We start from the raw sequence: 27,507 nt of genomic DNA, 5'->3' as shown, positions 1-27,507 counted from the left end.
GGGGGTGGGGAGGGGGTCACGACCCCCTCCCACCCCCCTGCTCGTCCTCGCACTAACTCATGAAGTGCGCTTGGTTGACAGGCGCAGTGTGGACATTCAGTTTTTCCAACAATAGGACGCACGCAACCCCAAAGCCACACCCCTAAGATAGACAGGGAGGCGACGGGGTGTGACGGACTCGCCTACGCATGCGGTGCTGCGGCACGCCGCGTCGCCGCCTGCTCCAGCTCGTTCCAGACATGGCCTCGCATGGGGGTGGGGAGGGGGTGTCACAACCCCCCTACCACCCCCTGCTCGACCTCGCGCTAACGCACGTAGTGCGCTTGGTTGACAGGCGCAGTGCGGACATTCTGTTTTTCCAACAATAGGACGCACGCAGCCCTAGAGCCACACCCCTAAGATCGACAGGGAGGTGACGGGGTGTGACGGACTCGCCTACGCATGCGGCGCCACGGCACGCCGCGTCGCCAACTGCTCTGGCTCATTCCAGGCTAGACCTCACAGGGGGATGGGGAGGGGGCACAACCCCCCCCACCCACCCACCCCCCTGCCCGGCCTCGCGCTAACGCACGAAGTGCGTTAAGTACACGGAATATGGGAGCAATACAAAATCTATAGACAACTAAAATAATGGGGGGGCCGGGCCCAACCCGCCCTACCTTATTGTACAAACAATAAAAAAAACATCTGCAGGACGCATCTTTTAGGCAAAGCAGTGCATTTGGTCAGGCAAAAAGCTGTGCAGTATCATAAAAGCAATGCTATTTCGGGATATACACATGAATACAGGGTCTGTGGCAAGTGCAGCAAAAAAACAGGTGCAACACAAACTTGTAAACAAATGCAGTGCTTTTTGTTGGACGAAGAAGTTCGGCATCACATGCAATGCAGTTTATGGGACACATACGATACACAGAACGTGGTCGTCATCAAACTAAAAATATACACATATATATACTGTATGGGTTATTTATATAAAATACAAATACACATACAAATTCGTCCATATACACTGCTGCAAAAAATGCACGAAAACACGACAACATAAAAAAAATCTTTTTCATACATTATCTAACTTCGACAGCACACAATACACAACATGAACTGTCCATACACAGGCTTTTACCACTAGAAATAATGCCAAAATGACTGTTACTTCAACAGGAGGCTACAAAAAAGAAAATTTAAAAAAATGCAGACCAATGATTAAAAAAGGTTATCGTAAAGAACAAAAAGTGAAAAAGAAAAATAATATAAAAGTAACTAGAAAAAGAAGAAAACAGAGAAGGTGTTACATTGGATTTCATACTTCTCTAAACTAGACGTTGGCCGTCATACAACTGCGTCAACCTCAGAACATAGATTCCACACTCGTTTGCTCCCTGCACTGGCACGACCGGGAAAGAGGGCTTCTCTGTCAATTTAATCCAGTCAGGGTGGTTCTTCGATTTATACATTTTTTCACCATAAATCGCCTTAAGCAGCTGAGTCATCCTCCTCATCTGGCAAAAAAAGGAAGCACAAGGTAAAAATAACACACATCATAGATCAAGTTACTATTTAGACAAACCAAAAAATACAAAAAATGTTCTCAATGTCTAGACTGTCCCTCTTTTAAATGCACGCGGGGTCATTTCCTTTTACCCTTTTTACCACAGATTATGGGGGTGCGAGAAAATGCAGTTCTGTCATGCATATGTTGCAGTGCACTACATAAACAAGTGTGGTTTAATGTGTGCTAACATTGCACGTGCACTTTATAAAAATATGCAGTCGGAGAAACACAAAAATGCTTTGCACTTGGAAAGAAATAATGACATGCCACTTCAGTGCAATCTGAGTGGTAGTCAGTCCTTCGCCACTTTGTCGTGACATCAGGATGGCCAGTGTACTTCCTAGTGTCATGGATATCAAACGTTTGGCGATGCTGGTTCATCGTGTATAACGAATAATGACCATCCTTGGAGCGCGGCACAATAATCTGTTCACATCAAAAAACTAAAATGAAAATGAAAAGTACCAGGACAACTGTTCCAAAAATAACTATAAAAAGAAATGCAACAAACCAGAAAAATGAATGACGGAAAACAATGAACTTACCAGTTTTGCATCCAACAGGTTTACGTCGTCGCTCATAAAAACCTTGAACTGCTTAACTGCATCTTCTAAAACAAACGGGCTATGCACAACTGGCAACACAGGGTTTAAATCATCATCTCTCATCACAAAGGTTTCCATTTGAAGAACGTATTGCATAGAAAAAAGAACCAAAAAAGAACATGAAAAAACCAGTACAATAGGAAAAAATGATAGCACACATTTACCGTGATAAATAAAGGTGAAAGTAGCACATGTTCACCAGAATGATAAACTAAACCAAATTCAGGGTCTTGCTTCCAGTACTTGATGACAAAATCCATGAGATACGAATCCATTAAAGCTCCTTTGCCAAACAGTGTAAGTATCAACATCACCAAAAGGACTATTCACCATAAATAATGCATTACTGCAGTAAACATACACAGATGGGATCAATAAAATTAAAATAAAAAACAAAACACACAAAAAGGATGAAGGGCACACACATAAAACTTACTTGTGGTATTTGGTTACAAAATCTTTGCTAAGAACAAGATCCTTTATTTTCCTCGCCTCATGAATATATTTGAACCTCAGAGGCTTCAATTTCTATATAGAGCATCTCAACTGAAGAGCCCTCTCACCTGCCCTCTTGTTCGAAAATACTTCAACCTCATCCACACGAGGACGATTAATTGCTGCACTCCTAGTACTAGTGACGCGTGGACACAGCGTAACAAAATGATCATCATCAACATCAAATACATCATGTGGAGAGCTAGGTCGAGAGACACATCCACCAGCAGGTCTACAAGCCACATCTGTGTTCAAACCATCTCCAGCCAAAGAACCAGAATTATTTGGTGAGATTTCATTGACACAATCCTCCATAACCAGCTCAGAACCCTAGGACTCAAACAGTGACGTACAACCTTCATGAAGCCCCCCATCAAAACCTAAAAACGTGTAGAAAAAACATGGAAACACTCAGCATAAAATACAAAACCAAAAAACATGTAATACATCTCATTAATATAAAAATGCAGTTCACTAAAGAACAGAATGCAGCCCACTAGTCTACATCAATGTAGTCCACTAGTCTACATCAATACAGTCCTCTTGTCTACAACAATGCAGTCCACTTGTCTACATCAATGCAGCCAACTTATAAAGAACAATGCAGCCCACTTATAAAGAACAATGCAGCTCACTTACCCAAAAAATAAAATGCATCTCACTAACACAACAAATAAATATACGCATCCATTCTAAATCACGAACTTAACTAAACAAACTACTAAAAAAAGCCTGTAAGAAGCGGAAGCAAGCAGTAGACAATAAAATAAATAAAATGGAGCATGAAGAAGTTCACCAAAACAACCTTTATCCACAAAAATTAAAAGTGATGTTAAATCAAGGCAATATTTTCTTGATGTGAGCTAACTATAGAGCATGGCCTTTCTGATGTAGCCAATGTGCTCCACCCCAAACTTAGCAACTCGAATACCATCCCAAGTCTGCAAGAATTGAAACATATAGAATCCACAATCATAAGTGCAACAAAAAAGAATAAAAAACATCAGTTTCACAAAATGAAATATAAAAAACTTGAGCAGTATGGTAGAGAGGGGCTATACAGAACACACCCATTTGGCTGCATTGGGACAATGACATGTTTCAAAACAAATAAATCAAGTGCACGCTTGATATTTTTAACCATCCTCCTAAAAACCCTGATCGCATCAGGGCTGCCAGGTTTATTGAGCGAGTCAAGAAATTCAAACCTCCTTTCTTTCACATTTAATGCAATTACACAATAATGACCAACACCATCCCTCATCTCTGGCGGATCAAAAGTTGCAAAAAGGACCTGTTCGAAGCACGAAAAAATAAGTAAAATTATTATTATTATAAGAAGAAACAAAACACTATAAAAACAAACACACCAAATATAGTTTTTGACACATAAAAACGTTACTCACCATATCCTTTTTATCAACACGCTCCTCGGCTTTTGAAGAGAACATCATTTTAACACTCCTGCCTATAGTACCACCATTCCAAATATTTGTCTGCCAAAACAAAACCAAAAATCAACCATTGTCGGATATCCCTTAAACTTATCTATCAGCAAAAAAACCCCAAAATCCACAAGGCTTGTAGTGAGCATCCCTTTATCCCAAAATGATTGACCAACTTCGGCAATGGTAATATCAGCCATCTCAGTTTTAAAAGCAATCATGTCCCTGAATTTTTCATGAAAAACTAAAACATAAGATACTAAAAAAATAACAACAAAGAAAAAGGGGCAAATGCCAAAATTAGAAAATACATATGAACAAAACAATTTCTAAAAAACCATACTTCTTCTTCTTGTCCTTCCGAGCCCTCGTAATAGCAGCGTACACCTCATTGTATCTTTTCAGGAAGTTTGTTATCTCTAATAAAAAGATGAAGTTCACTTATCCAAAGAAAGAGGTTCAAATATTAAGCTAAGGGAATTCTGCGAGCTATTTTGAAAATCTTAAACAAAAGATCAAGTTTCGCTTATCATTAAACCTCTAATGCAGATACCATAGTAATTAAACAAAATGAATGAGAAAAACTTCAATTGCACTATTCAAAACAAAACTCTTGCATTCAGTTTCAAAGTCTTCATGCTATTGTTCTTCACAGCTGACAAAAACATTTTCTTGGCTAGGTTGCGACGAATCCACCACAACATCACTGGACTGCCCTTCTGCATCAACATCAGCATTCTCTGGATTTACAACAGTCTGGTCAACTGATACGTCCATTTTGCATCATGCTTTTATATCAATATGTATTGCATTATGGGTTGTTATTACAGATTGTGTCATAATACTTATGCCTATTCTCTCTTATTTTACAAGGTTTACATAAAGAGGGAGAATGCTGGCAGCTGGAATTCTGGGCTGGAAAAGGAGCAAATATTAGAGACTTATTCTGCACAACTCCAAAAGTCCTAAAACTTCACTAAAGTTATTTCTAGAATATATAAATAATGTTGAGCGCAAGAAGTACCAGAGGGGGGCCACCCACTAGCCACGAGGGTGGGGGGCACGCCCCCTGCCTCACGGGCCCCCTGGTGGCCCTCAGATGCAAATCTTCTGCTATATGGAGTCTTTTGTCGAGGAAAAAAATTATAAGCAAGCTTTTGGGACGAGACTCCGCCGCCACAAGGAGAAACCTTAGCGGAACCAATCTAGGGCTCCGACAGAGCTGTTCTGTTGGGGAAACTTCCCTTCGGGAGGGGGAAATCATCACCATCGTCATCACCAACGATCCTCTCATCAGGAGCGGGTCAATCTCCATCAACATCCTCACCAGCACCATCTCATCTCAAACCCTAGTTCATCTCTTGTATCCAATCTTTGTATCCAAACCTCAGATTGGTACCTGTGGGTTGCTAGTAGTGTTGATTATTCCTTGTAGTTGATGCTAGTTGCTTTACTTGGTGGAAGATCATATGTTCAGATCCATTATGCATATTAATACCCCTCTGATTATGAACATGAATATGCTTTGTGAGTAGTTACATTTGTTCCTGAGTACATTGGAGAAGTCTTTCTATTAGTAGTCATGTGAATTTGGTATTCGTTCGATATTTTGATGAGATGTATGTTGTCATCCCTCTAGTGGTGTCATGTGAACATCGACTACATGACACTTCACCATTGTTTGGGCCTAGAGGGAGGCATTGGGAAGTAATAAGTAGATGATGGGTTGCTAGAGTGACAGAAGCTTAAACCCTAGATTATGTGTTGCTTCGTAAGGGGCTGATTTGGATCCATATGTTTCATGCTATGGTTAGGTTTACCTTAATACTTCTGTTGTAGTTGCGGATGCTTGCAATAGGGGTTAATTATATATAAGTGGGATGCTTGTCCAAGTAAGGACAATACCAAAGCATCGGTCCGCCCACATATCAAATTATCAAAGTACCGAACGCGAATCATATGATCGTGATGAAAACTAGCTTGACGATAATTCCCATGTGTCCTCGGGAGCGCTTTCCTTCATATAAGAGTTTGTCCTCGCTTGTCCTTTGCTATAAAAAGGATTGCGCCATCTTGCTGCACCTTATTTACTTTTATTATTGGCTACTCATTACCAATTACCTTATCACAAAACTATTTGTTACCGATAATTTCAGTGCTTGCAGAGAATACCTTGTTGAAAACCGCTTATCATTTCCTTCTGCTCCTCGTTGGGTTCGACACTCTTACTTATCGAAAGGACTACGATAGATCCCCTATACTTTCGGGTCATCAAGACTCTTTTCTGGCGCCGTTGCCGGGGAGTGAAGCGCCTTTGGTAGGTGGAATTTGGTAAGGAAAAATTTATAGAGTGTGCTGAAATTTACTGTCACTTGTTACTATGGAAAGTAATCCTTTGAGGGGCTTGTTCAGGGTATCTTCACCACGACTGGTAGATCAAATAGTTGCTCCTCAACCTACTCAACCTACTGGACCTACTAAAAATGAAAATGTTTACTTTGAAATTCCTTCAGGTATGATAGATAAAATGTTAGCTAATCCTTTTGCTGGAGATGGAACATTGCATCCCGACTTACACTTAATCTATGTGGATGAAGTTTTGTGGATTATTTAAGCTTGCAGGTATGCCCGATGATGTTATCAAGAAGAAGGTCTTCACTTTATCTTTGAAGGGAGATGCATTGACATGGTATAGGCTATGTGATGATATGGGATCATGGGACTGCAAACGGTTGAAATTGGAATTCCATCAGAACTTTTATCCTATGCATCTTGTTCATCGTGATCGTAATTATATATATTTAGTTTTTGGCCTAGCGAAGGAGAAAGCATCACTCAAGCTTGGGGGAGGCTTAAGTCAATGTTATATTCATGCCCCAATCATGAGCTCTCAACAGAAATGATTATTCAAAAAATTTATGCTTGGCTTTCTGACAACAATCGCTCCATGCTCGATACTTCTTGTACTGGTTTCTTTATGATGAAGACTATTTTAATTCAAATGGAATTTATTGGAGAGAATTAAGCACAACTCTGAAAATTGGGATCTGAAGGTAAGGAGTCAGGTATAACCCTAAGTTTGATTGTGTTAAATCTTTTATGGATACCAATGTTTTCTGTAAATTTAGCACTAAATATGGACTTGACTCTGAGATAGTAGCTTCTTTCTGTGAATCCTTTGCTACTCATGTTGATCTCCCTAAGGAGAAGTGGTTTAAATATAATCCTCCCATTGAAGTAAAAGTAGTTGCACCTATTAAAGTTGAAGAGAAGACTATCACTTATAATGATATTATTGTTCCTACTTCTTATGTTGAGAAACCACTGTCGGTGTCAAAACCGGCGGATCTCGGGTAGGTGGTCCCGAACTGTGTGTCTAGGATCGACGGTAACAGGAGGCAGGGGACAAAATGTTTACCCAGGTTCGGGCCCTCTTGATGGAGGTAATACCCTACGTCCTGCTTGATTGATATTGATGATATGAGTATTACAAGAGTTGATCAACCACGAGATCGTAGAGGCTAAACCCTAGAAGCTAGCCTATGGTATGATTGTCGTATATATATATATCGACTAGCTTGGCCTTGGTTTATATAATGCACCAGAGGCCTAGGATAACAAGAGTCCTAGCTGAATACGCCGGTGGGGAGGAGTCCTTGTATTGATCACCAAGTCTTGTGGAATCTTCCATGTATGCGGCAGTTGTCCAAACTGGCCCATGAATATACGACCACGGGGGTCCTTGGCCCAATCTAACAGATCGGGAGACGACGTGGTGAGTACCCCTAGTCCAGGACACCGTCAGTAGCCCCCTGAACCGGTCTTCAAGTGAGGGATTCTCCTTGATTCTTTCGAACTGTTCTTCATCTTCGGTTGTCAGTCTTGAAAACTGGTTCAACAAATCTTCTCATCTTCGATCTTGAGGATTGCCGAAATGTGTTCGACGAGTTTACACATCGGGTATCCGAGGAGCCCCTTTAAGTTTCCGGCCTTTATCAATGCCTTATTATTTTTATGCCACACCTCGGGTTTGAAGTTGTTCTCGGGAGGCAGTGTCCTCTTGCATCCGAGCTCTAACATTGGACTGCATTCGAGGTATTTTTTGCAGCCGAGCACCAATGTCAGACTGCTTCCGAGCTGTAATGCCGAAATGTATCCAAGCTCCAACGCCGGACTATATCCAATATGCCATAGATCATATTGGTCCAAAAAGTTAAAGGAGTTTAGCCGAGCTTAATGCTGGAAATGCCCTCTATGGAGCGAGCCACTAGCGCCCGAGCTTTATGCCGGACTGCTTTTGAGGTGGTGCACCACCCCAACTGTGGGCCAATTTTTTGTCAATATTTTTGATTGGTGCAATTTATTCTCTACCGAGATATATAGTTAGTAGCCCTCAAGGTGTGTATCGGTCTAAAACCCGAGATGCACCTGAAGGATGATGTAAGACTGCTGATCCTAGTAGCCGCTGAGACTCAGGTTGATTTACAAAATCGGCCTGAGGATCAAGTCCTAGCTCGGCAGAATACTTCAGGACACAAAAAGCGGCATGCTCAGTCCTCGAGACTCAGGTTGGGTGCGGCCGACCAACCCGAGGATCAAAATCTCCTCAGAAACTATATTGCACATAAAATTTTCTGCATTGGACAGGCAATGTAGTAGCCCCGGAGACACTGGTCGGGTGGAAACACCAGATCAGGGGCTCGATGTGCCCCTTTAATATTTGTAAATAATAATCCCGAAGCCCAGTAGCCCCCGAGCCTTAATGCGAGCACGGGTGGCCGAATTAAGGATCGATATCCATAGTAAAATCACAAATTATGTGTAATGACTCTATGTATCCAAGTACTTTACATCATTAATGCTCGGATCCGCATTGTACAAAACTTTGTTGACCGACCATCGGCTTCAACCTCCTCGGCCAGTAGCTGAGGAGTCTTTGTCCTACTTTAGAAAGCCTTTATGAGGGCAAAGATTTATGACAAACAAGGCAAACTGTCCATATGGTTTTATAAACAAAGGTACGCAGAGAGATATGTTATATTACTGTTTAACATAAGAAATGTCTTCCAAAGAAAATAGTCCCACTATCGGTTCCTTTCTTTGGGTTGTCATGCTAAGCATGATCATGAAACCTCAGCTCCAATGTAAGAGCAAAATATCGAGGATTTAGTTTGGGAGGCCAGTTAATAGCCCCCGATAGGGTTCGGCGACTGTCGAGGTCAAGCCGTAAACACTTCGGCCATTGTTATGAATGGCCTGTCATTTAACACAGTCATCGGATCGCTGACCAATTTACGCTTATTATGAAGGTCAGTTTTTGGCTTTCTCCACTGAGGTGCTTAACCATGTGAGCTGGAAGCACAATCACAGTAGTTCTCCCTTTGCACGCCTAGCCGAACAAAGCGAAACATAGGAAGCAAGTGCAGGAGCCGGGCAACCCAACTATTGACCGAAGACACAATTCGAAACCGATGCATATATAGCAATATCCGAGAATGTTTTTGCCGAATCTCTAAAGGTGTCCGGCATCGCACTGCGAGACTTGTGCTGAAAACACACAAATAGTTTAAATGTGCCACAAGCTTGGAAAACCAAGAAACGTCAGTAAAAACTTGACGTCCGAACAAGATCAAGTGTTTGGTGCCAATCCGAAAATTGGTCTTAGAAAAAAAAGAGTGCTTCTGTCGTGCTTTAACATGACACATCCTATCTCAAGACTTCAAGCGGGTCAGCCTACAGCTTCAACCTCCTATCCCGAAGGCGGAGTTCTTCTCATTAGGCTAGTTTAGCAAACTAAACTCTAGCGGCTTTGAGAGAGCAATTAGGCTCCCTGGCTAGTGACCACACACTCGTGTCGAAAAAAGGACTGATGAATAATAATAGAAATAAAAACTTTGCAACAACTGAGAAGAAGAACACTTATTATAAAACGGCTCATATAAATTTAAGAGCCCCCAAGTGACTTGGGTAAAAGAATTTTATGTATAATGATTGTATGTACCAAAGTACTAATATCATATCTTTGTTCACCCGAACTTTAAACACGTCTTAACCGACCGTTGGCTACTCCCTCTTCGGTCAAAGACCGAAAAGTGTTATGTACTCCACCTGTCGAGAATATCGACAGTGTTTCCGATAACCAGGCAACCGGGCCATAAGGCTGTAATAGACAAAGCGCGCTCAAGGAAATTTTGCTATATTACAGATGAAGTGTAAGAAGCATCTTCGAAGAAAATAGTACCCCCACCGATACCTATCTTCGGTGCTCATTATTACTATGAGACTTGTGCAATAGATTTTTTGTACTCATGAGTTTCGTTGTGTGCCGGCCATGATTGAAAACAATAAGAGCGCTAGCTTTTGGCTTCACCCATTCTGAGGTCAGAGCTCGGAGGACCCGGTCGTGACAATCGCAGAGGTGCTCCCTTTACTACCTAGCCGAACAATCAAGAACGTAGGGATAAGCACAGGAGCTAGGCAACCCAGCTTGCAAATCGCTTAAGTCAATATGGTGCATATTGTGGCGTAATACACCAACAAGGAATGAAGCCATACACAAGTATAATCATATGCAAGAGGAAAAGCTTCATAAAGGAAGCCCCCAAATAAATGGGGTATTTGAATTTATGCGTCACAAACAAAGTTTGGACAAGGAAATTTTTTACAAGCAACTTTTTTCCAAAAAGGTATAATGCTTGGTCGAACCGAAGACAAGCTAAAAATTTAAAACATGGAGCATGAAGGCAACTTAGCTGGTTAATGTGTTCGGTATTGACGACGCGGTCCGAGCTTGGTGCGGGACAAGGTTCCATCCCCCAAGCCGGTCCGGAGGTGGCGGAGCAAAGAGCTCGGCACTCTGAAGTGGTGACATAGCACGGTCAATGCAGGCCGGCAGAGTGATGCCGAAGTCCCCGGCATGGGGTAATGAAGTGCTGACGAAGCCCCCCGTCCAGCCGCGGTGACGCCAAAGGATATAGTCCGGCTGGATCATTTTCCTGTGCACAAAAAATAGTGCAAACCGGAGATAATAATAATAATAAATCGTTTCATAATAAATAATTTATGAAAAGTGAGTAATAAAGGAAATATGACCTGGCGCCGAAGTCAATGCAGGGCGTCAGCGTGATGCGGTAAGGGCGTGGCGAAGCCTGAATTCACAGGTCGGACCGAGTTCCGGATGCGGCATTCGCCGGACTATGTATGGAAACTGACCGAACCACCATGCGACCGTCGTTAATGCGGCCACATTTTGATAGAAATGCGTACATATGATGGACAAACCAGAGTAATAATTCCTTGGGAAAAATGAACCCAAACAAGCAAAAAATACTAGGATTAATAGCACCTGGTTTATTTGTTGTAGCAATCCGAAGAAAGGTGATAAAGCGACAGCATGGCGATGGTGGCAAAGGTTGGCTTGCCGAGGCAAAGCCCTCGGTCCAGCTAACGCGACGGAGCTGGTCGGCTAGTGACGCCGAAGTCTCCGGAGTAGGTTAATGAAGAGATGGCGAAGCCCCAGGTCCAGCAGAGATGTCGAAGCCTCGATGTCAGCCGATGAGTGGAAGTAGGTCGGCGTGATGGACGCCAGCTTGAAGAAGTAATAGTGCAGCCCTCCCAATGCAGGTCGTGACATGGTCGATGCCGGCTTGATGAAGTGACCGTGCGGCGATGCCGGTATGCCCGCTCCGTGTAATCTGTTGAGCGGCGATGTTGGTGATGATTTATTCTTCGCGATGCCGGACTCTTATTCGGCTTGCTGAGACGATGATCCGAAGAAGTTGATCTCAGCTCAACAAAGTGACGCCGTGTCTAGCGTAGGTCGGCAGCCTTGGAGCAATATTGCCAGACCGGTTTGACACCAGCATGATGATGAAGATGACCTCAGAGGAGGCTTAAAAATTTACGGGCACATGTTTAAAAACAACGCACAATACCCTAGAAGAGAAATCCTCTAAAAAGGTTGTCCAATATCACGTTCATAAAAAAACATGAATTCGGGTCGGATCCGTATTCGCGCAGAAAACGAATCCGAAAATTAGTCCACTCATCGGAAGGTTACCGGAGTTTGAACCGTCGGATCGAGATGAAATTTGGAGGGGTGGTAGATATGGGAATTCCGTAGTAGATGAACGGTTAGGTCTTTGAAAGGACCTTCGAGCTGGGCTCCGGAGACCACGCCCTAAACTCGTCCAGATTCCCGTCCAGATTTGACAAGGCTCCAGTATATTGTAGATTGCCGGAGGTTCCTCCATCGAAACTCGACGAAATTTTTCTTGGTTGTTGTAGACTCAATTACGCACAATTCCACCAAAGGGATCGTCAAAGCAATGCTCTAAGAGGTGGCGGTAGCGGATACAAGTTTGTTGTTTGGAAAAACAGCACGGTCGCCCGAGGGCAATGTTGACGTTGAGCCCCCGAGCTCCATGGATGATTCCTCCATGATCTTGATATAAATCGGAGTTGATGTTGATGAAGTCCCTCGTCTGAACATGATGATCGGAGATGGAGGACGGTCCTCGGTCGAGCCAAGGTGACCAGTCGGGCAGGCGACGAAGATGCCGGCATCGTAGTTGACCTGCAAACGAGCCATCGATCCTTTTGCCGATCACACAGCGGAACTCTCAATGAAAGCACCAATGTCAGTGTCAAAACCGGCGGATCTCGAGTAGGGGGTCCCTAACTATGCGTCTAGGATCGATGGTAATAGGAGGCATGGGACACGATGTTTACCCAGGTTCGGGCCCTCTTGATGGAGGTAATACCCTACATCATGCTTGATTGATATTGATGATATGAGTATTACAAGAGTTGATCTACCACGAGATCGTAGAGGCTAAACCCTAGAAGCTAGCCTATGGTATGACTGTCGTTATATATATCGACTAGCCTAGCCTCGGTTTATATAATGCACCAGAGGCCTAGGATAACAAGAGTCCTAGCTGAATACACCGGTGGGGAGGAATCCTTGTCTTGATCGCCAAGTCTTGTGGAATCTTCCATGTATGTGGCAGTTGTTCAAACTGGCCCATGAATATATGGCCACGAGGGTCCTCGGCCCAATCTAACAGATCGGGAGACGACGTGGTGAGTACCCCCTAGTCTAGGACACCGTCAACCACCTTTCCCTGTTAGAATAAAGGATCATGCTAAAGTTTCAACTGTAGTCAACAAAAGTAATATTACGACATACAACCCCCTGTGCAAGTTAAAGTTGAACCTAATATTGCTATGGTTAAAGATCTCTTGGCTGATAATATTGATGGACATGTTATTTACTCTTGTGATGAGACTGCTAGAATTGCTAAACCTGGTACTGAAGATAAACGTAGACCTATGGTAGGCATGCCTGTTATTTCTGTTAAAATAGGAGATCATTGTTATCATTGCTTGTGTGATATGGGTGCTAGTGCTAGTGTAATACCTATTTCCTTATACAAAGAAATTATGCATGATATTGCACCAGCAGAGATAGAAGATATTGATGTTACCATTAAGCTTGCTAATAGAGATACTATTTCACCAATTGGGATTTTTAGAGACGTTGAAGTCTTGTGTGGAAAGGTTAAATATCCTGCTGATTTTCTTGTTGTTGGTTCCCCACAAGATAGCTTTTGTACCATTATATTTGGTAAACCCTTCTTGAATATTGTTAATGCTAAGATAGATTGCAAGAAGGATGTTGTTACTATTGGTTTGGATGATATGTCTCATGAGTTTATTTTTTCTAAATTTCGTAGACAACCCCGTGGTGAAAAATTGCCTAGTAAAGATGAAATATTGGTCTTCCTTCTATTGTCGTGCCTCCTAATGATCCTTTAGAACAATATTTGCTAGACCATGAGAATGATATGTTCATGAATGAAAGAAGGGAAATAGATAAAGTATTCTTTAAACAGGGACCTATTCTGAAACATAATTTGCCTGTTGAAATCATAGGGGATCCTCCTCCACCCAAGGGTGATCCCGTGTTCGAGCTTAAACCATTACCTAATACTCTTAAATATGCTTATCTTGATGAAAAGAAAATATATCCTGTTATTATTAGTGCTAACCTTTCAAAGAAGGAGGAAGAGAAATTATTGAAAACTTTGAAGAAGCACCGTGCTGCTATTGGATATACTCTTGATGATCTTAAGGGCATTAGTCCCACTCTATGTCAACACAAAATAGATTTGGAGGAAGACGCCAAACCAGTTATTGATCACCAACGACTGCTGAATCCTAAGATGAAAGAAGTGGTAAGAAAGGAAATATCAAAGCTCCTTGAGGCACGTATAATTTATCCCATTGTTGATAGTCAGTGGGTAAGTCTGGTTCATTGTGTCCCTTAGAAGGGAGTTATTACTGTTGTTCCTAATGATAAAGATGAATAGATTCCACAAAGAATTATTACAGGTTATAGGATGGTAATTGATTTCGACAAATTAAATAAGGCTACTAAAAAGGATCATTATCCAAACATACACATTTTTTATTTCTAGATGGTTACTCTGACTTCTCCCAAATACCTTTGTCAGCTGATGATCAAGCAAACACCACTTTTACTTGCCCTCTCGGCACTTTTGCTTATAGACGTATGCCTTTTGGTTTATGTAATGCACTGCTACCTTTCAAAGATGCATGATGGCTATATTTTCTGACTTTTGTGAAAAGATTTGTGAGGTATTCATGGATGATTTCTCCGTTTATGGATCCTCTTTTGATGATTGCTTGAGGAACCTTGATCGAGTTTTGCAGAGATGTGAAGAAACTAATCTTGTTCTGAATTGGGAGAAATCCACTTTATTGTTAATGAAGGTATTGTCTTGGGGCATAAAATTTCTGAAAGAGGCATTGAAGTTGATAAAGCTAAACTTGATGCTATTGAAAAGATGCCATGTCCCAAGGACATTAAAGGTATAAGAAGCTTCCTCAGTCACGCCAGTTTTTATAGGAGGTTCATTAAGGACTTCTCAAAAATTTCTCGGCCTCTGACTAATCTATTACAAAAAGATATTCCTTTTGTCTTTGATGATGATTGTGTAGAAGCATTTGAAATACTTAAGAAAGCATTGATTTCTGCACCTATTGTTTAGCCACCTGGTTGGAATTTACCGTTTGAAATTATGTGCGATGCTAGTGATTATGCTATAGGTTTTGTTCTAGGGCAAAGAGTTGTTAAGAAATTAAATGTTATTCAATATGCTAGTAAAACTATAGACAATGCCCAGAGAAATTATGCTACTACTGAAAAGGAATTCTTAGCAGTTGTATTTGCTTGTGATAAGTTCAGACCTTATATTGTTGATTCTAAAGTAACTATTCACACTGATCATGCTGCTATTAAATACCTTATGGAAAAGAAAGATGCTAAACCTAGACTTATTAGATGGGTTCTCTTGCTACAATAATTTGATTTGCATATTATTGATAGAAAGGGAGCTAAGAACCCCGTTGTAGACAACTTGTCTAGGATAGAAAATGTTCTTGATGACCCACTACCTATTGATGATAGCTTTCCTGATGAACAATTAAATGTCATAAATGCTTCTCGTACTGCTCCATGGTATGCTGATTATGCTAATTATATTGTTGCTAAATTTATACCACCTAGTTTCACATACTTTTGAGACATTACTTTTGGGATGACTCACATCTTTATAAAGAAGGAGTGGATGGTATTATTAGACGTTGTGTACCCGAGCATGAACAGGAATAGATCCTACACAAGTGTCACTCCGAAGCCTATGGAGGACACCATGCTGGAGACAGAACTGCACACAAGGTATTGCAATCCGGTTTTTATTGGCCTACTCTCTTCAAGGATGCCCGTAAGTTTGTGTTGTCTTGTGATGAATGTCAAAGAATTGGTAATATTAGTAGACATCAAGAAATTCCTATGAATTATTCACTTGTTATGGAACCATTTGATGTTTGGGGTTTGATTATATAGGACCTTTTCGTTCCTCTAATGGCTATACACATATCTTAGTTGATGTTGATTACGTTACTCAGTGGGTAGAAGCTATTCCAACTAGTAGTGCTGATCATAACACCTCTATTAAGATGCTTAAAGAAGTTATTTTCATGAGGTTTGGAGTCCCAAGATATTTAATGACTGATGGTGGTTCACATTTTATCATTGTGCCTTTCGTAAAATTCTTTCTAAGTATGACGTTAATCATAGAATTGCATCTCCTTATCACCCATAGTCTAGTGGTCAAGTAGAATTGAGTAACAGAGAGCTCAAATTAATTTTGCAAAAGATTGTTAATAGATCTAGAAAGAATTGGTCCAAGAAACTTGATGATGCATTATGGCCCTATACAATTGCATATAAAAATCCTATGGGTATGTCTCCGTATTAAATGGTTTATGGTAAAGCATGTCACTTACCTCTTGAATTCAAACATAAGGCATATTGGGCTATTAAAGAGCTCAATTATGATTTCAAAATTGCCGGTGAGAAGAGGTTATTTGACATTAGCTCAATTGATGATTGGAGAACCCAGGCTTATGAACATGCCAAGTTGTTTGAAGAAAAAGTTAAAAGATGGCATGATAAAAGGATACAAAAGAGTGATTTCAACGTAGGTGATTATGTATTGCTATACAACTCTCGTTTAAGATTTTTTGTAGGCAAACTTCTCTCCAAATGGGAAGGTCCTTACGTTATCGAGGAGTTCTATCGTTTCGGTGCCATAAAAATCAACAACTTCGAAGGCACAAATCCGAAGGTGGTGAACGGTCAAAGAATTAAACATTATATCTCAGGTAATCCTATAAATGTTGAAACTAATATTATTGAAACAGTAACCCTGGAGGAATACATAAGGGACACTTTCCGGAACGTTTCTGACTCCGAAAAGGAATAGGTACATGGTACGGTAAGTAAACTGACTCCAAAACAATTCTAAGGGAAATTTTTCTCTGTTTTGGAATATTTAGAAAAATAGGAAAAGAAGAAGCAGTTCAGGAAGGACACGAGGCTTCCACAAGGGTGGGAGGCGCGCCCTACCCCCTGGGTGCGCCCCCTGCCTCGTGGGCACCTCGTGTGCTCTTCGGACTCCATTTTCTTGCATGATACTTCTTTTGGTCGGTAAAAATTCATTATATAATCTCCCGAAGGTTTTGACCACCGTATGATGCAACTATCTCTTGTCTTTGTTTCAAGCTGTTTTTCTGACAGGTCTAGGTCGTCATGTCGTCTTCAAGTGCCCCAAGGACAAGTTCTTCGACAAGGTCATCAACCCCTACCTCATGGAGGTGCTGCAAAACCCTCAAACCATTGAGATGCGTGAGGGGTTGTGGCACATCTATGATTTTGAGGGACCAAGGCGGACCGGAAGCACAGAGGCAAGGCTCGAGGCATTGGAGCAACACGTTTTCAAGTGTCAGGAGATGGTGGAGCGTGGACTCGACTCCAATCACATTATGATCAAGGAGTTCACCAACAACCACAAGCTGGACGCCAAGGACATTGGGGATGCCATCTTCAAGCTTCATGAGAAAATCAAGCACCTCCAAGCCCAGATCTATGACCTGCAAAATCAAAACTGTGAGTATGAATTTTTGGAAATATGCCCTAGAGGCAATAATAAAATGGTTATTATTATATTTCCTTGTTCATGATAATTGTCTATTGTTCATGCTATAATTGTGTTATCCGGAAATCGTAATACATGTGTGAATACATAGACCACAACATATCCCTAGTAAGCCTCTAGTTGACTAGCTCGTGGATCAATGGATGGATACGGTTTCCTAACCATGGACATAGGATGTTATTGATAACGGGATCACATCATTAGGATAATGATGTGATGGACAAGACCCAATCCTAAGCGTAGCACAAGATCGTGTAGTTTGTTTGCTAAAGCTTTTCTAATGTCGAGTATCCTTTCCTTAGACCATGAGATTGTGGAACTACCGGATACCGTAAGGGTACTTTGGGTGTGCCAAACGTCACAACGTAACTGGGTGGCTATAAAGGTACACTATAGGTATCCCCGAAATTATCTGTTGGGTTGGCACGAATCGAGACTGGGATTTGTCACTCCGTATGACGGAGAGGTATCTCTGGGCCCACTCGGTAGGACATCATCATAATGAGCTCAATGTGATCAAGGATTTGTTCACGGGATGATGTGTTATGGGAACGAGTAAAGAGACTTGACGTAACGGGATTGAACAAGGTATCGGTATACCGACGATCGAATCTCGGGCAAGTATCATACCGATAGACAAAGGGAATTGTATACGAGATTGATTGAAACCTCGACATCATGGTTCATACGATGAGATTATCATGGAGCATGTGGGATCCAACATGGGTATCCGGATCCCGCTGTTGGTTATTGACCGGAGAGTTGTCTCGGTCATGTCTACGTGTCTCCCGAACCCGTAGGTCTACACACTTAAGGTTCGGTGACGCTAGAGTTGTAGAGATATTAGTATGTGTTTAACCGAAAGTTGTTCGGAGTCCCAGATGAGATCGCGGACATCACGAGGAGTTCCGGAATGGTCCAGAGGTAAAGATTTATATATAGGAAGTCCAGTTTCGGCCACCGGGAGAGTTTCGGGGGTCACCGGTATTGTACCGGGACCACCGGAAGGGTCCCGGGGGTCCACCAGGTGGGGCGACCTATCCCGGAGGGCCCCATGGGCTGAAGTGGCGTGGGAACCAGCCCCTAGTGGGCTGGTGCGCCCCACCCAAGGGCCCAAGGAGCCTAGGGTTGGAAACCCTAGGGGGCCGTTGCCCCCCGAGGGGGCATGCGCCCCCCTGGTTGAAAACCCTAAGGGGGTCGTTGCCCTCCGAGGGGCCGCCCCACCCCCCTCTAGATGGGATCTCCAAGGGGGCATGCGCCCCCCTAGCCCCTATATATAGTGGAGGGGAGGGAGGGCAGCCACACCTTAAGCCCTGGCGCCTCCCTCTCCCTCCCGTGACATCTATTCCTCCTCCAGTAGCGCTTGGCGAAGCCCTGTTGGAATCCCGCTGCTTCCACCACCACGCCGTCGTGCTGCTGGATCTCCATGAACTTCTCCTCCCCCTTGCTGGATCAGGAAGGAAGAGACGTCTCCGCTCCGTACGTGTGTTAAACGAGGAGGTGCCGTCCGTTCGATGCTAGGATAATCGGTGATTTGGATCACGACGAGTACGACTCCATCAACCCCGTTCTCTTGAACGCTTCCGCTCGCGACCTACAAGGGTATGTAGATGCAGTCCTTTCTCTCGTTGCTAGATGACACCGTAGATTGATCTTGGTGATGCGTAGAAAATTTTAAATTTCTGTTACGATCCCCAACATGAATATAGATTCAAGAGGATGATTTTGGCTGCAGATTTGAGGATTCAGGAGACTCGATCATCCTTCTATGATGGTGAGCCTATGCCTTGGAAGAGGGACGACAAGCCTACATCATCAAAAACTCCACCTTCTTCACCAACAAAGAAGAACTGAGTATCTGGTATGGGCACTCCCCTTGGCAACTGCCAAGCTTGGGGGAGTGCCCCGGTATCGTATCACCATCACTTCTATATTTACCATTTTTCTTAGTTCGATCCTTTTAGTAATATCTTGATCTAGTAGAATAAAGTTTTACCATGATCTAGTTGTGAGTTTTTCTTTATGATCCCTCTATGTAATCGAGTCCGTGAGCTATATAATAAAGATTAGTGTTGAGTCAAGGGCTTGATTATTTTGCTATGATCTTGAGGGAGTTAAATAAAACAAACGAGAAAAAATAAAAAGAAACGAAGAAATCATATGGATCTTATGGAAAGTAATGAACTCACATATAAGGAGTATGATCAATAAAAAGTTGTTGAGAGTTGACAAACGTAGTTTTGGTCATCGTTGCAATGAATAGGAAGTAATAAAGAAAGAGAGGTACACATATAAATATACTATCTTGGACATATTTTATGATTGTGAGCACTCATTAAAGTATGGCATGCTAAGAGTTGACATTGGACAAGCAAGACAACGTAATGGGTTATGTTTTCTTACATCTGAGATAAATTATATTGTCATGGATCATCCAACATGTTGAGCTTGCCTTTCCCTCTCATGCTAGCCAATTTCCTTGCACCAAGTAGAGATACTACTTGTGCTTCCAAATATCCCTAAACCCAGTTTTGCCATGAGAGTCCACCATATCTACCTATAGATTGAGTAAGATCCTTCAAGTAAGTTGTCATCAGTGCAGGCAATAAAAATTTCTCTTTAAATATGTATGACTTATTAGTGTGGGAGAAAATAAGCTTTATACGATATTGTGATATGGAAGAAATAAAAGCGACGGACTGCTTAATAAAGGTCCATATCACAAGTTGCAATATAAAGTGACATTTTTTCGCATTAAGATTTTGTGCATCCAACCATAAAAGCGCATGACAACCTCTGTTTCCCTCTGCGAAGGGCCTATCTTTTACTTTTATCTTCTACCTTACATAAGAGTCATGGTGATATTCACCTTTCCTTTTTACATTTTATCATTTGGCAAGCACATTGTGTTGGAAAATTCCTGATATATATAGCTAATTGTATGTGAGTCTTGATGAACTATTAATGTTGACATTACCCTTGAGGTAAAACGTTGGGAGGCAAAACTAAAAGCCCCTATCATTCTCAGTGTCCGATTAAAACTTCATACCCATAAATATTGCGTGAGTGTTAGCAATTGTGAAAGACTAAAAGATGGTTGAGTATGTGGACTTGCTGAAAAGCTCTTATATTGACTCTTTCCTATGTTATGATAAATTGCAATGGCCTCAGTGACTGAGATTAGAGTTTGTTGGTTCTCAATGAAGTTTATGATTCATACTTGAAATTGTGAATGAAATGTTACTTTAGCATAAGAGATCATATGACAAAATATATATATATATATGTTGTTGTTTTAAGAATGATCATGATGCCCTCATGTTCGTAATTTATTTTTATCGACACCTCTATCTCTAAACATGTGGACATATTTTTCGATTTCGGCTTTCGCTTGAGGACAAGCGAGGTCTAAGCTTGGGGGAGTTGATACGTCCATTTTGCATCATGCTTTTATATCAATATTTATTGCATTATGGGCTGTTATTACACATTATGTCACAATACTTATGCATATTCTCTCTTATTTTCCAAGGTTTACATACAGAGGGAGAATGCGGCAGCTGGAATTCTGGGCTGGAAAAGGAGCAAGCATTAGAGACCTATTCTCTACAGCTCCAAAAGTCCTGAAATTTCACGGAAGTTATTCCCAGAATATATAAAAAATACTAAGTGCAAGAAGTACCAGAGGGGGGCCACCCACCAGCCACGAGGGTGGAGGGCGTGCCCAACCCCCCTAGGCACGCCCCCCTGCCTCGTGGGCCCCCTTGTGGCCCTCCGACGCCCATCTTCTGCTATATGGAGTCTTTCATCGAGGAAAAAATTATAACAAGCTTTCTAGACAAGACTCTGCTGCCACGAGGCGGAACCAATCTGAGGCTCCGACAGAGCTGTTCTGCCGACGAAACTTCCCACCGGGAGGGGGAAATCATCACCATCGTCATCACCAACGATCCTCTCATCGGGAGGGGGTCAATCTCCATCAACATCTTCACAAGCACCATCTCATCTCAAATCCTAGTTTATCTATTGTATCCAATCTTTGTATCGAATCCCTAGATTGGTACCTGTGGGTTGCTAGTAGTGTTGATTACTCCTTGTAGTTGATGGTAGTTGGTTTACTTGGTGGAAGATCATATGTTGAGATCCATTGTGCATATTAATACCCCTCTGATTATGAACATGAATATGCTTTGTGAGTAGTTACGTTTGTTCCTGCGGACATGGGAGAAGTCTTTCTATTAGTAGTCATGTGAATTTGGTATTCGTTCAATATTTTGATGAGATGTATGTTGTCATCCCTCTAGTGGTGTCATGTGATCATCGACTACATGACACTTCACCATTGTTTGGGCCTAGAGAGAGGCATTGGAAAGTAATAAGTAGATGATGGGTTGCTAGAGTGACAAAAGCTTAAACCCTAGTTTATGCGTTGCTTCGTAAGGGGCTGATTTGGATCCATATGTTTCATGCGATGGTTAGGTTTACCTTAATACTTCTGTTGTAGTTGCGGATGCTTCCAATAGGGGTTAATCATAAGTGGGATGCTTGTACAAGTAAGGACAGTACCCAAGCACCGGTCCACCCACATATCAAGTTATCAAAGTGACGAACGCGAATCATATGATCGTGATGAAAACTAGCTTGACGATAATTCCAATGTGTCCTCGGGAGCGCCTTCCTTCATATAAGAGTTTGTCCAGGCTTGTCCTTTGCTATAAAAAGGATTGGGCCATCTTGCTGCGCCTTATTTATTTTTATTATTTGCTACTCGTTACCAATTACCTTTTCACAAAACTATCTGTTACCGATAATTTCAGTGCTTGCAGAGAATACCTTGCTGAAAACTGCTTATCATTTCCTTCTGCGCTCCTCGTTGGGTTCGACACTCTTACTTATCGAAAGGACTATGATAGATACCCTATACTTGTGGGTCATCATCAACCGCAACGTCCTTAGATACTTCAGCTACATAAGGCTCCACTCTCGATACTTCAAGAACATCGTTGGCCGCCAAACAAACAGGAGAAGCAACAACACTAACAGCAGGGACGACATTCTCCAGCGGCTTTTCAATGAAAAAATAAGAATCTTCATGCCGACTAGGGGAAAGACCATTTTGGGATTACTGAGCTATAGAGGGATCTGCACAGTCGACGACAACCGATGCAGAAGCATCAACACTGCCACCACCATCTACTGCACAACCGCCATGATTCTAATCAATGTGAACTTCCATATTTTCTTCTCCAGGCTGTGAAAAGTTTAAAAAACACACAATAACACAAAATGAGCGTGGGGATAATTAACGCAACAACACAAAGGACACTTATGTCAAAAAGACTACTGACAACATACACAGAACAACTGCAATCCAAGTGTGTCAAAACAACTCCAACTGCAACCCAGATAAACATAAAAAAAGAACTGTAGTTCACTTTGTCAAACGCTGCAATTCAGTTATGTTAAATACTGAAGCTTACGTATGTAAAACACTATGGACCACGCATGCGAAAAGAACTACAGTTCACTTCTGTCAAAGACTGAAGCTCACACATGTAAAACTATTGCAGATAACATATGTAAATGAAAATGCATATGAGTGAACAGAACAGCATACATCAAGTTTATAACAACAACAAAAAATTAGATTACAACCCACCAACAGAACAAGTAATACAACCATACCTTATCATCTACAACATCCGGAGGGGACGATGCATTAGCCAAGACCTCATCCTTTCCAGAGCCATCGTACGACTCTTTGTGCACATCACAAGCAGCAACACCAGTCTACGGGCATAGAACAAATCAAAAACGAAAATAAGATGGTAACGAACAAAAAAGAAAAAAACTTAAACTATGCACAAGCAGTACACACTTTACAACCGTGAAGTACACAAAAAATACAATAAAATGGAAAGTAACAAATGCAAGTTTCAAGAAGAGGGACGCATAGCAGAACAGACATGCCAGAAGTACTTGTACCTGAACAACTCCATCGTCCCTAGTTCCCTGGAGACCAGAAGATTCCACTCCAGCCTATTCACAAAAAAAACAAAAATAGTGAGAAGCAGTCCACATAATACACAAAAGAGGTTCAAAGCCACAAAAAACCTAGAACATACATTATCAGCGCCAACGCCAGCGTCTTGACGGTTCATTTCATCCAAAATATGCCCAGCATCCTTCTCATACCGACCGCATTTTTCCTCCTATGAGCATACAAAGACCGAACATTTGTCACTGCAATCTTCAGGCTTTCAATCATGCCACAATCAAAATTGTGAGCAGCAACAATATCTTCATCTTGTGGGCCATGGACAACAGGGAAAAAAACAGCAACTGTCCTCAACCTTTCACCAGAGGTTGGCAAATCTTCAGTCAACTTCAAAACCTTCAGAAGAAGCTCATCAATCTCCTCGTGTTTTTTGCTACCAACAAATGTCTGTTTAAAAGAGCTTCTATTATCAAACATTTGTCGAGCCATGAAACCACGAGTACACGGCCCCTCATCATCACAGATAGCAATCTGGCTACATATAGGCTCATAAAACCTAGCATGAGTGCTAGGCCCTGCCTCAGAGCTGCCGCATACAACTGCAGTAGGACGGTTGTACACAATATCACCTGACGCCTTCCACTGCAAAAAAAGACAACATGCAAAGAGAAGTACACATGTAAGTACTAGAAAAGTTCAGATTTATAATGGCTGCACCTTTTTAAAAAAAATATCTGATATTAAAAACTCAGATGCACTAATCGGCAGCTTCCCAAATTTGTAAGTTTCCAAGTAAATCTTTCCCTTCACAAGCATATCGTCATTGTATAACTTCATCAGGTCCTTGGTCGTCAAGTATGACACATGTGGCGTCAACATGTGCATGACTGAAAATTTGCGAAGCTTCAAGCAGTCAATATACATAATCAGGGGGACAATGGCACAACCCTCTGCATATTCTGCTTGTTGTCTTCTGTTTGCCGCCTCACCACAGCTGCCTGAAACTCATCAACAACAAGCTGGCAAAAGTCCATCTGAGTCATAGCCGCATAATCCATGTTCTCTAGCATTGCAGCAACTATACCCAAATGAACTGCAGGCTCAGGGCACAGCAAATTCTGGTAAAGTATCAGGAAGAACACCTTCACAGCAAGGTCAACAGTCACATGATCATCTTCCTCCACCAACACCTTCAACTTCTCAAGCAAGTCCTTCACACCTATACTTTTTGAACGGCCAAAGCCAAGCTCATCCTTGAGGGCAGTCAATGAGTCATCATGGCTGCTTGCAGCAGGCATGGGTGTAGTGTGACGTCCCATAGGTAAATCAAAAATGTGATGAACTGCATCACGATTGATTCGAAGAACCAAGCCATTCCCAAAGTCAATTATCATGGTGGCAGGGTCAATCACTCCCATCAGATGGCACATAAGAATGCACGACACATTTTTCTTTACTGTCAGTTCAAAGACAACACCAAATCCAGCATCCCGAACACGACTACAGTGTGCCTATTTCAACAAATAAGAATCCTTGCAAACAGTGGGAAGCGACAAACATACAGTCTTGTTAAATCGAGAATCATCTCCCTCAGCATCATATTTAGTTGCATTGCTCTTACAAGACTTCTTCCTCTGTGTAAAGGGAAATGCAATCCACATTAGAGAGACTAGCCATAAAAAAGAGATAGAGAAAACATAGATAGAATAACAAATGAAGGAAACAAATGCAGTCCACTTCAATAAACCTTTGGAACAACATCCACCTCCTCGCCAGAGTCACCACCAACATCTTCATCGACATCATCATGGGCACGCTTGGGTAGACTCTTAGATGAACCACGGTCTTTGCGTCTACCAGTATGAACATCCCTCACAAAATCAGCAAGCACAAAGTGGTCATCATCAGAGTTGGTACCTTCAGTGACATGTAGTCACTTACGCTGAGGATCATCCTTTCCACTAGCTTCAGCAGTTCTCTTGCCAAGATTCTTCTTCATGCCAGCAACACGTGGACTCCGCCGAGGTGTACCACCTTCCTTAGCAACAGTACTCAGCCTCTTCAGCAGTTCTACAAAGAAGGCTACTTCACCTTGGCAAATTTGGCACCATATGCAGCTCTCCTCTGCTTCTCCTTCTCCGCAAACTCTTTTGAGTCACTTTCAAACATCAACTTCTTCTTGCTTTGCTTCAACTCATACTCACGAAGCTGTTCCGAGACCATCCAATCATGTGTAACTTCATCTGTACCATCAACAGACTGCGATTGTGTTTCAGACAAGATGGGACATGTCTGGTCAAAGCTCACACCAACATTACCCTCTACAAAATAATGGTCAATCAATTGAGTAACCTCCTCAAAAACAGGCGCCCCAGCATGGAAAACAGACACTGCGTCAAAATGAAGTTTGACTATGGTCATTAAAAAGTGCACAAAAAGAACAAATGTAGTACACTTAGACATATAAATGCAATGCTCCAACCATAAGCTCAAAATAAAAAATAATGCATTGTACAAAAACATGAATAAAATAACAATGCATTTCACACATACATATAGTGGAGTCCACGTATACAAATAAATGCAGTGTTGCATACACTAACTTCACGGTTGTTCCCAACAAAATGCCGGAATAGATACAACAAGGCAACGCCAATTTGTACAACATCAAGTAACCAACATACACAAAAATAAATAAATAAATCACATACCAGAAGGAGGAGCCACACTTATGGGAGAAGATTCAATCGGAGAATTCACTTCATGTCCTCCCTCGACACCAGGATCATTACCACCAGGACAACAAGAGCCAATTGGTGTATCATTAAGAGCACTGCAATCACCTACTGGATTCAAAAAGAACCAGAAACAAAAATTACAAAACATCACATGACAAAATAATGCAAACGAACGCTAACAACTAACAGAGCATAAACCAATATGCAGGATGAATTAGGAAACTAGATAAACATCAAACAAAAATAAACAAAGCCTAAAATAAGCACTCCACATACCCTGAACTCCTCCTCCCACTCTGCTCGGTGAAGATATTGTGTTTGCATGCAGCACAAGGACGAAGTGACAGATATAAGCAACAAAATCGGCAAAAATCTCACGAAACCCTAGATCCACCTTGCTACACATGACTATCGACTTCAAAATCAAGATAAAACTGACTTCCTACAGAAATATTACACAAGCAAAAACAGCAACAGCAACTACGAGAATCGCAAAAAAAGATGAGGGAATGATCAAGACCGGGGCCAAGCAGAACGTACCAAAAAAAAGGGTGAGGCAACGGCGGCAGGGAGGGGGAAGGGTGGGCGGCGACGGGAACATACAGGAAAGGGCAGCGGGATCCCAGTGGCAAGGGCTCGCAGAGCGGACAACGACGCAGAATGCAGGAATAAGGACCTCTTGAGGGCGGCGGTTCCTCGGGCGATGGTGGTTGCTGCGGGCGACGTAGGTTTTGCTCGAGCGAGAGATGCCTCGGGAGAAACTTCAAGAGAGGAGAGGGGATTCTTCTCGGTCTCTATCCCTGTCAGCAGAGCGGTGGGATCGCCTGGAAGGGACACATAGGAGACCCGCATGTGGCAAAGGGTCACATAAAACGGGCTAGCCCAAAAATGGCCTGGCTAAAATAAGACAGACTACATCAAAACGCACATGATGCAGTTCTCTGTGAAGAACAATGAAGTTCAGACAGTAAAACAAAAATAAAATACATACAGTTCGTAAAAAAGTTAAAATAAAAAACAACACGCGTGTTAAGAAAACGCATCTGAAAAAAAGTCTACCTTCAAAATAAGTGCCACACCAAAAA

This window comes from Triticum dicoccoides, chromosome 6A (genome assembly GCF_002162155.2).
Source record: "Triticum dicoccoides isolate Atlit2015 ecotype Zavitan chromosome 6A, WEW_v2.0, whole genome shotgun sequence".
Classification (NCBI taxonomy): Eukaryota; Viridiplantae; Streptophyta; class Magnoliopsida; order Poales; family Poaceae; genus Triticum; species Triticum dicoccoides.
The sequence above is the reverse complement of the archived record's forward strand: the minus strand, read 5'-3'. Positions refer to the sequence as shown.